This window comes from Grammomys surdaster, unplaced genomic scaffold, assembly GCF_004785775.1.
Source record: "Grammomys surdaster isolate TR1022 unplaced genomic scaffold, NIH_TR_1.0 125408, whole genome shotgun sequence".
NCBI classification, from domain to species: domain Eukaryota; kingdom Metazoa; phylum Chordata; class Mammalia; order Rodentia; family Muridae; genus Grammomys; species Grammomys surdaster.
The window spans coordinates 1290472-1300077 of NW_021620278.1; the positions used below are offsets into that span (position 1 = coordinate 1290472).

General features: G+C 35.7%; 1 pseudogene; it reads left to right on the plus strand.

Moving 5' to 3' along the window:
- The first annotated feature begins 291 nt into the window (after window positions 1-291).
- On the plus strand, window positions 292-6085 carry LOC114637741 (annotated as a pseudogene).
- The last annotated feature ends 3521 nt before the right edge of the window (window positions 6086-9606 follow it).

Consider the following 9606-nt stretch of genomic DNA (forward strand, 5'->3'; position numbering starts at 1 on the left):
TACATGTGTTCTATGTTTGTGCCTGGTAATTTCTGAGGTTAGAAATAGTCCTCAGGTTATACTCATATCAGGACACAAATCATTGCATGCTCTCATGTCTGTAGAATTATTGTCAAGATACCTGGTATCAAATACCTGGTATTTTATTTTAATGATTTTTTTTAATGTGGGTTAGCACTGTCTTAATAGAGTCATATTTATTTCATCTTTGAATTGTTCAATCCTTGATGTGAAATTTCAAGAATTCTAATCTTTGTTCCTCACACAGCACCTAGAAGAACAACAAAAAGAATGAGTGCTTCCATGATAAACACTCCACAGGTCAGTGTTCTGTCAACATTTCTTAAAAATCCCTTTTTTATTCAATCCATTTGAAAGATTAATTATATGTGAAATGTTATCTAAGAGCTTCTTTTCTATCATCTTCATTTTCCTTTGTGATAATAAAAATTCAATGTTTCATATACGTCTTCATATTTCTACTGTATTTCATACTGTGAGGATGTAAAATTCTCATGGACTGGAGACCTGCTGGTCTCCAATAGCATTTATTAAGAATGAGTCTCAAGGCCGGGCGGTGGTGGTGCACGACTTTAATCCCAGCACTTGGGAGGCAGAGGCAGGCGGATTTCTGAGTTCTAGGTCAGCTTGGTCTACAGAGTGAGTTCCAGGAGGATAGCCAGAACTCTGTCTCAAAAAAAAAGAAAAGAAATAATGAGTCTCAAGAATATCTTGATGGGTATTTTCTACATTGGGTAAAGTTCTGTCCATTTATATTAGTGTGGAAGTAAGGTCTCTTGTGTCACATCAATTGTGTTTCAGGGATGGTCAGATTTCCAGACAGAAGCTTGTGAATTTGGGTATGGAAATATGTTGAAATTTGCATCACTAAATCTGTATATGGAAGAGTAGAATTTGTAGAAGAGTGAAATTATAAGGGACCCAATGTGTTGAATCCTAATAGTAAATGTATCAGCTCTCTAGAGGCACAGATGATGCATGGCAATCATCTTTCTTTTGCCAATGGTGTGATTGTGAGCTGAGGCAGATTTCAGTATTCTGACAACTCTTTTTGACATTTTATGTCACACAGCAATCATAGAAGTGTTGACATCTGAAATGTTTGTCTCATGAGAGATACTGGCCCTGTGGTAAATTCTCATTATAGAGATGGGTATTTTCCTTTCTTTTTGATTTCAATCTTTAGAAGCAGTGTAAGTCCTGTGTCTTAACCTTCTCATTTCACCACATGAAAGACATTAGTGAGAATTTTTTACAGGGATTTGCATTGGTGCTATTTATAAAGTATCAATTTTCAAACATAAATTAATGTGCTTCCTAATTTTTTGTGTTTGGTTCTTTAGCAGGAAGAAGACTTGATAGAACCTATGTTATTTTTCTTTATTCAAATTATGCATTACATAACTGAAGGGTTGTGGCAATGAATGATTCTATCTTTGATTACAATACAATTTTCTTTAATTATATAAGTGTTCATCCAATTTTTTTTTGTTTGTTTGTTTGTTTTGAGACAGGGTTTCTCTATGTAGCCCTTGCTGTCCTGGAACTCACTCTGTAGAACAGACTGGCCTCCAATTGAGAAATCCACCTGCCTCTACCTCCTAAGTGCTGGGATTAAAGGAGTGTGCCACCATTGTCCGGCCATACAAATATTTTTATGTACACTGAATAATACATTATGCCCCTAAAACCCAGAGTGCAGCACCAATCCCTGCTGACTGAAGTCAGACATAGCAGTGAATTGCAATATGTTTAAAAAGAATTTAATTATTTTTCTATGGAAAAGCAGCAAGTACCTTGACTTCTTAGTAATTTTTTCATGCACCAAGTTTACATTTTTGAGGCTCATTTGTAATAGAGACAGTAAAAAACCAATGTATTATAGTTTTCATGAACAAAGGAAGAATTTTAGATTATACTTCTCTATGCAAGCTACAATTCTGGTACAGAAGTGGTCAAATACTGAAGAAAATGAAATTGTTATTATATGTATTAATTATACCAGCTTCTATAAAATATTAAATATTTTAATGCTCTCAAATCCTGGTATTACTACTTGATAGTTTTGAATATATTTTCATAAAATAACTTCGCAATGCACTTGAGTGTCTGGAATGTTGATTGTATGCCCTGATGCTGCAGTACTATTCTGTTTAAGAAAAAACTCTGACTGTTAGTCTATCCATTAATTTTGCATTTCATATTCTACCAGTTTGATCTAGAAAGGATGTAACATTCTACTTAGGCCTCAGATTGTTAAATAGATATGTTGTAATCCAGACAAGTGAGATGCAGCTGCACACAGGAATAAGCAAGTGTCCATATTTCAGCAAGCTGTGCACTGTAAAATTTGAAAGCATGTTTCTTGTCATCATAATTTGACAGTTTATGATATGGCACTGAGATTCTATTTGATGTCAACCCATATTTCATAAAGTTATGTTACTGCATCTAGACATCAAATACAGATGCTATATTCTGTAAATGTTTACTGTTTTTGAAATAATTATATCCTGAACTCTCAGAGAAATCGAAATACAAGGAAGTCTGAGTGTTTTACAAAGTATTTTTTATTAAACTTAAAGTTCATCTTTCTTCAATATATGTTGCTTACCTTTGCCTGAATGTATGCATATGTGCTGTGTATTCTTTCTGTCAGTAGCATTCAGAAGACATCATTGGATTTTAAAGAATTGGTTTTAACATTCCATTGTGCAGTGCATTGTGGGTGCTGAGAAACAAATATCATAATAGAGGACTTTAAAAGATATTCCACAAATCAAACTGGGCACTAAATTTTCAAATGTAGCAGTGGTGGCCAATCTTTCGTTTACTGGTAAGGTCTCAATAAACCAAAGAAAATTCATGGAAGTGAGAGCCTTTCTAAATGTGAGTATTATATTAAGTCATTGTACAGATTGTCTGTGGAAGAGCACCAATTCAGAATTTCAGACACTTCTCTATAGAACTTGTGGAAAACATTTGTGCTTCAATATTTTCTTCAATCATTTCCATTCCAGGGTCTGTTAACCTTTAAGGATGTGGCTGTGGACTTCTCACTGGAGGAATGGGAATGTCTCAATTTTGCTCAGAGGGCATTGTACATGGATGTGATGTTGGAAAATTACAACAATCTTTTGTTTGTTGGTAAGAATATACTTCTTCTTTACTTCCTGATTTGTTTTTTTGAATGTTCACATTTTGTATTCATACAAAATCTCTGAAGTGTCTACAGACCCCCAAAAGAGGAAAAATCAAAGTTTTTCTGGTTAAAATCATAATGTTTCATTGTGTTTTCTTTACAGTTCTCTGCTTTCTTTGGAAGAGTAATCAGTGCAATATTCTCTGATCTCTCCTTATCACTAATCTAGCTTGATTCAAGTCTTTCAAGTTCAAAAGAATTAAATATTCACAACAAGGAATTATATTTCTACACATCAAATAGTTGGACTATTTTAATCTTACTATTGCTTTAAAATGTTCCCTCATTTATGATTTTAAAAACTGCAACAGCTTTCAGGTGTATATAGAGCTGTTGTTAAGGAGAAATTTTTTATTTACTTTTAGACAATTGGTTTAGTTCTGGGACATGATTATCCTTTCATTTAGGATGCTGAAAGAAAACTATTTACTGGTTTCCATGTCAGAGTCAGTTACATCATAAATTTATACTTACCAAAGCTGCACATTGTCACTCTGAATCAAATTGTAACCATAAGATTAGAGATACATCGTTCAGAGATCTACTTTGTAAAGTATGATTACAATGTCCTAGCTTCTGCAAAGTATAATTTTCTTTTTTTTTCATTCATTATTTTATTAATTTCCATTTTAAAAGCTATCTCCCTTCCAGGTTCCTCCTCTGTGAAGCACCTTCCTCCTCCCCCTTCCCCCCTACATCTATGAGAGTGCTCCTCCACCCACACCTCAACTAGGATTCCCCTATGTTTGGGCAGCAAGCCTTCACAGGACCAAGGGCCCCCACACTCATTGATGCCAGATATGGCAATCCTCTGCTACATATGTAGCTGGTGACATGAGTCCCTCCATGTGTACTCTTTGCTTAGTGTTTTTTGTCCTTGGGAGGTCAGGGAAGTCTGGTTGATAGATATTATTGTTCTTCCTATTGATTTGAAAATCCATTCAGCTCCTACAATCCTTTCCCTAACTCCTCTAATGGGGACCCATGCTCAGTTCTATTGTTGGCTGCAAGCATCCATTTATGTTGTTCAGGTGCTGACAGAGCCTCACAGGAGACAGCAACAACAGGCTCTTGTCAGCAAGTACTTAATGGTATCAGCAGGACTGTCTTTGTTTCTTGTCTGCATGTGGAATGGATCCCGAGGTAGGTCAGTGTCTGGATGGACTATCCTTCAGTCTCTGATCCATTCATTGCTTCTGTATTCCCTTTAATGAGGAGCAATTGTAGGTTAATATTTTTGAGGTGGGTAGGTGGTAGAATATTAAAATAAGTTTTAAAAGGCAATTATCATTTCCTATCATTTGACATAGATCAGATTTGAAGTTCTTCTAAGGATCCATGTAATGATTAAAAAAACCTCTCTCTTGAGTCCATCAGAATGTATATTTTACCTAAAACTTCAGCAAACACTGGTTATTAAATCACTTCAAACTCTTGTAAGTCATCCCTGTCATCCCTAATTGCACTTTTTTTCAGAAAATCATCACATATGTGGAATGTATGTGAAGGTTTTGGATCAAGACACACAGTACATTGTCCATGAATACGTGAATATCCAAGAAAAGTCTTCTAAATGCAATGAACTTAGTAATATGATTCATGAATCTACCCAAAGTACACCTCATAAAACTCATGACAGAGATGCTTCTCTTCAATTCTCAAACCTAAAAATATTTAAAACGGGGAACAGTGAAGAAGTTTGCAAGTATAAAGAATGTGCAAATGGTTTAAATGTGTGTTCAATCATAAGTCTCAATCAAGGAATCCACACAGAAAAGAAAGAACAGAATAGAAATACAGAATTTGATAAAGTTTTTCTCTGTAAACCTAAACCACTGGTGAAACAAAATAATAGTGGAGTGAATCCTGACAAATGTAGTAAACCTGACAAATGTTTTACCCAGAGAGACAATCTTCAAAGTCAGCAGAGCGTTTAACCAGAAAAGAAACCTCACAAATGTAGTGAATGTGAAAAATGTTTTACACAAAAATTCAATTTTAAAATGCATCAGAGATGTCATACACAAAGGAAACTTTACAAATGCTACGAATGTGACAAGTGTTTTGTCCAAAAATCCTATTTTAGTGTTCATCAGAGAATTCATTCAGGAGAGAAATCTTACGAATGCAAGGAATGTGACAAATGCTTTACTGAGAAAGGCAATCTGAGAATTTATAATAGAATTCATACAGGAGAGAAACCTTATAAATGCACTGAATGTAACAAATGCTTTAACCAACCATCACATCTTAGGGTCCATGAGAAAATTCACACAGGAGAGAAACCTTACAAATGCAGTGAATGTGACAAATATTTTACTGAAAAAGCCAGTCTGAGAATTCATCATAGAATTCATACAGGAGAGAAACCTTATAAATGCACTGAATGTGACAAAAGCTTTACCCGCAAATGTAGTCTGAGACTTCATCGGAGAATTCATACAGGAGAGAAACCTTACAAATGTAGTGACTGTGGCAAGTGCTTTACGCAGAAAGTTAAACTGAGTGTTCATCACAGAATTCATACAGGAGAGAAACCTTACAAATGCAGTGAATGTGACAAAGGCTTTACTGAAAAATGGAGTCTGAGCAGGCATCAGAGAATTCACACAGGAGAGAAACCTTACAAATTTAGTGAATGTGACAAATGCTTTAACCAACCATCAAATCTTGGCGTTCATCAGAAAATTCACACAGGGGAGAAACTACAAATGTAGCCATTGTGGCAAATGCTTATCTTACAAAAGCTGTCTGAGAAGTCAGAAAATCTATACAGGAGAGAAACCTTACAAATGCCATGAATGTGACAAATAATCTACCCATATAGTTAATGTGTGAAGGCATCAGAGAATTTATACATGAGATAAACCTTACAAATATTATGAATGTGACAAATGCATTGCCCACAATGTCACCCTGTCAGATTATCAGAGATTTCATACAGTTTAGAAACTTTGTGAATGACATAAGTGAGACAACTCTCTACCAAGAAATATCATCTTAAAATTTATTAGATGCCGGGCAGTGGTGGCGCACCTGCTCTTGTGAGGCAGAGACAGGTGGATTTCTGAGTTCAAGGCCAGCCTGGTCTGCATAGTTCCAGGACAGCCAGGGCTGTACAGAGAAACTCTGTCTCAAAAAACCAAAAAAAAAAAAGTTAGAGAATACTTAAGTAAGGAAAAACTTTCAAATGTATTTAAGGTGTAAATCCTTTACTTTTGGCATATCTGTTAGAATGAAGCAGAGAATTCATACCGGTGAGAAACTTAACAAATACAATACATATGGAAATATCTTTGATTTCATTTGAGGTCAGAAGAAACATCTAAAATTTTTTAGTGGGGAAAGTTTTTCTGTTGCAGAAAATGTGATATTTTCCTGTATAAATTTGTTTACCTAGGGTGTTTTCTTTGCAACATTTGAGGCTCCACACCAGAGCATGAGTACAATTATGAAAAACTTGTGAAGTGCTTCATGCAATGTTCAAATCTTTGATAATGTCAAGTATTCATGATTGTTGCAAACTCTGAAAGTGTGACAATGTAGGACAGTTTTCATTAAACTTTTCCTTGGTCTTCCTCAAATACTACTCTGTAGACCAGGCTGGTTGAAGGTGAGTCTGGAAATGAGAAGAATGTAATGTTGTATAACACTTTCATGGATAGAGAAATAATGCATTCCAAAGAGAAAATAATTAAGATGTGTAAAATAGCCCTCAAAATATATAATAAAACTAGCAACATCCTGTTAATTTTATTCAAATGAACAAATTCAGACCACTTGAATGTAAAAGAGTTTCTTACAAAGTGATCAACAGAGACTACAAGTTCTGTATCCTATATTATACCTACAGATGTGACGTACATGTCAAGTATCCAATATCCATAATTCTTTTCAAATGCTGGTTTTATGTTTCAGGATAAAAACTGACTATAAGTCCTTTGTGCTCAATGACTCCATCCCATTTTTCGAGTAAATAAAGCTGGGTGATTCAACAGGTTTGACTTGGTTGTTTTCAGTTTGTACTTGGGTTACTTAGATGAATATATGTTGAATCTTCCCAACAAATGTCTTTCACAAAACATGCTGAAGTCATGAATATTTTCTGCAAATCTGTAATGTAAATGTTATAGTGGTGGTTATCAACAGGTTAGTAACAACCTCTTTGGAGTTGGAATGACTCTTTGACTGGTGATGCTTAAGAACATCGTCAAACACATATTTCTAATGGTCTTAGAACTGAGAAATCGCCGGGCAGTGGTGGCGCAGGCCTTTAATCCCAGCACTTGGGAGGCAGAGGCAGGCGGATTTCTGAGTTCGAGGCCAGCCTGGTCTACAGAGTGAGTTCCAGGCAGCCTGGGCTATAAGGAGAAACCCTGTTTCAAAAAACCAAAAAAAAAAAAAAGAACTGAGAAATCATTCAACTCCAGGTGTGTCTGCCCACATACGAATAATTTAAATTGTGTGTCAGTGGTTAGCATTACAAAACTTAGAAACACTGAAATAGTGAAAATGATTGTTGTTAACTAAAATAGGGAAGATTCTGTGCAATATTCCAGGCTTATTACATAGTAGTACTAGGTTAAGTTAAAAAGACTTGAAACAGAAAACATGTAGAGACTTTCAGAGCCTCAGCAATAAGTCTCCTTTCTCTCTCTCTCTTGATTTCAAGGGAGTATGAGATAAAAGTCTATCAGAAAATAAACGAAAACCTGGCTTCATTGTTTTCAGGGATAACCATTCAGACTCTATGTTGTGATTTCCATTCTTTTTCTAAATTGTTTAGAGAATTCTATACTTTACACATCTCAGAACATACACTCTGAACGAAAACACAAAAACTCATTATTCAGGTATTGTCTTCATCTTAAATTCATGTGTAATTCCAGTCATACAAATATCATGATCTATAAACCACTACAGAAATATCTTTTGTGTAGTGAATGAGATACATACTCATGCACAGTTTGTAAACCCAAACATTCTGGAAATCCATTTGGAAGTATATTTGAAAAAAGTTGAGAAAAATCTGAACTCCAAGCTGATGCATTACATCCGAATATTTTAAGTAAATTCAAGAAGGCTCTGAAAATTATCTAAGAACAAATCAAAGTTTACAATGAACAAATCCATATCACTACATATTTTTCTTGATTAGAAAATTAAGGAAATTGTTCGACTTGTGAGAAACTGCTCAGTGATTAAGTTGCATTGTTCTCAGTTTTGCTGTTTGTTGAAACAGGACCTCATCATTAGTTGAAGCAGTAGAAGACCTTGCTATCAAATGATCATAGGTAATTTCTGTCAATTGCTGTATCAGGAATGTTGAAGCTCACACTCCATGCAATTTAAAGTTACGTGTCAGGAATATCCCTTAACAGTTTTTAAATTGCAGCCAGCTGGAGAATCTCTGGTGATTCCAGTTTCACATGTTCAGTGGATACAGACCTCACTGCTTGGTGGCTTAGAGATCATTATCCCAGATAAACTGAGATTTCCAGTGTGATGGAAGAATTTCAAATAGTGCACAGTGAAAACACATATTACCTTTTACCTCTCACACAATATGATGGTCTTCAGTCTATAACCATTTATACACATCTTGTCAATGGTACAACAAGCATATGGTTTGAGTGGACAAAATGGTTTCAGGTAGACATACTATTGGAGTTTACATGGATGGATGCATGTGCAGTTTGAGAAAGATGCAAGTCATTGGCTCATAGAAATTAACCATATCATGTTAGAAGAGCATGGGAACTGGGGCTGACTGGATTTGGAACATTCACTATTTATGGAAGAGCATTGTAAGATACACATTAAGAGGATCCACTTTACAGGAGCCTGATGATCATTCCTAGAACCTCCAGTGACTACATTTTTAGGAGCCCACCTGAAATTTGGCAGTATTTTTCAGGGAAAAGAAACTTGTCTTCAGCTGCAGGACAACTGAAGGGGCAGTCTGGGGATAGGAACCTTTTAGAGTAGGTGGGAAGAATCATTCCTTGATTGAAAATGGGTTTTGTAGCAGGAGAACTCAGAAGAGGACTGAGGGCTCCTCCTTGTTAGGAGGAGTATGGAAGATGTATGTTGTGGAACTAAGAGTGGAGGACACTGCCTTGTGTCTCACAGCAATGTAAAAAGTCCCTTCATCCACAGTTGTTGCCAATTTAGGCCCTTTTGAGCAGATGTCTGCATACCTATGAAGATGCACTATCTTGTAGTGATACTGTATAGAAAAATAGATGGTTTCTTCATCCTTTTTTTTTTTTTTGGTTTTTTTTGAGACAGGGTTTCTCTGTGTAGCCCTGGCTGTCCTGGAACTCACTCTGTAGACCAGGCTGGCCTCGAACTCTCGAACTCTCGAACTCTCGAACTCAGAG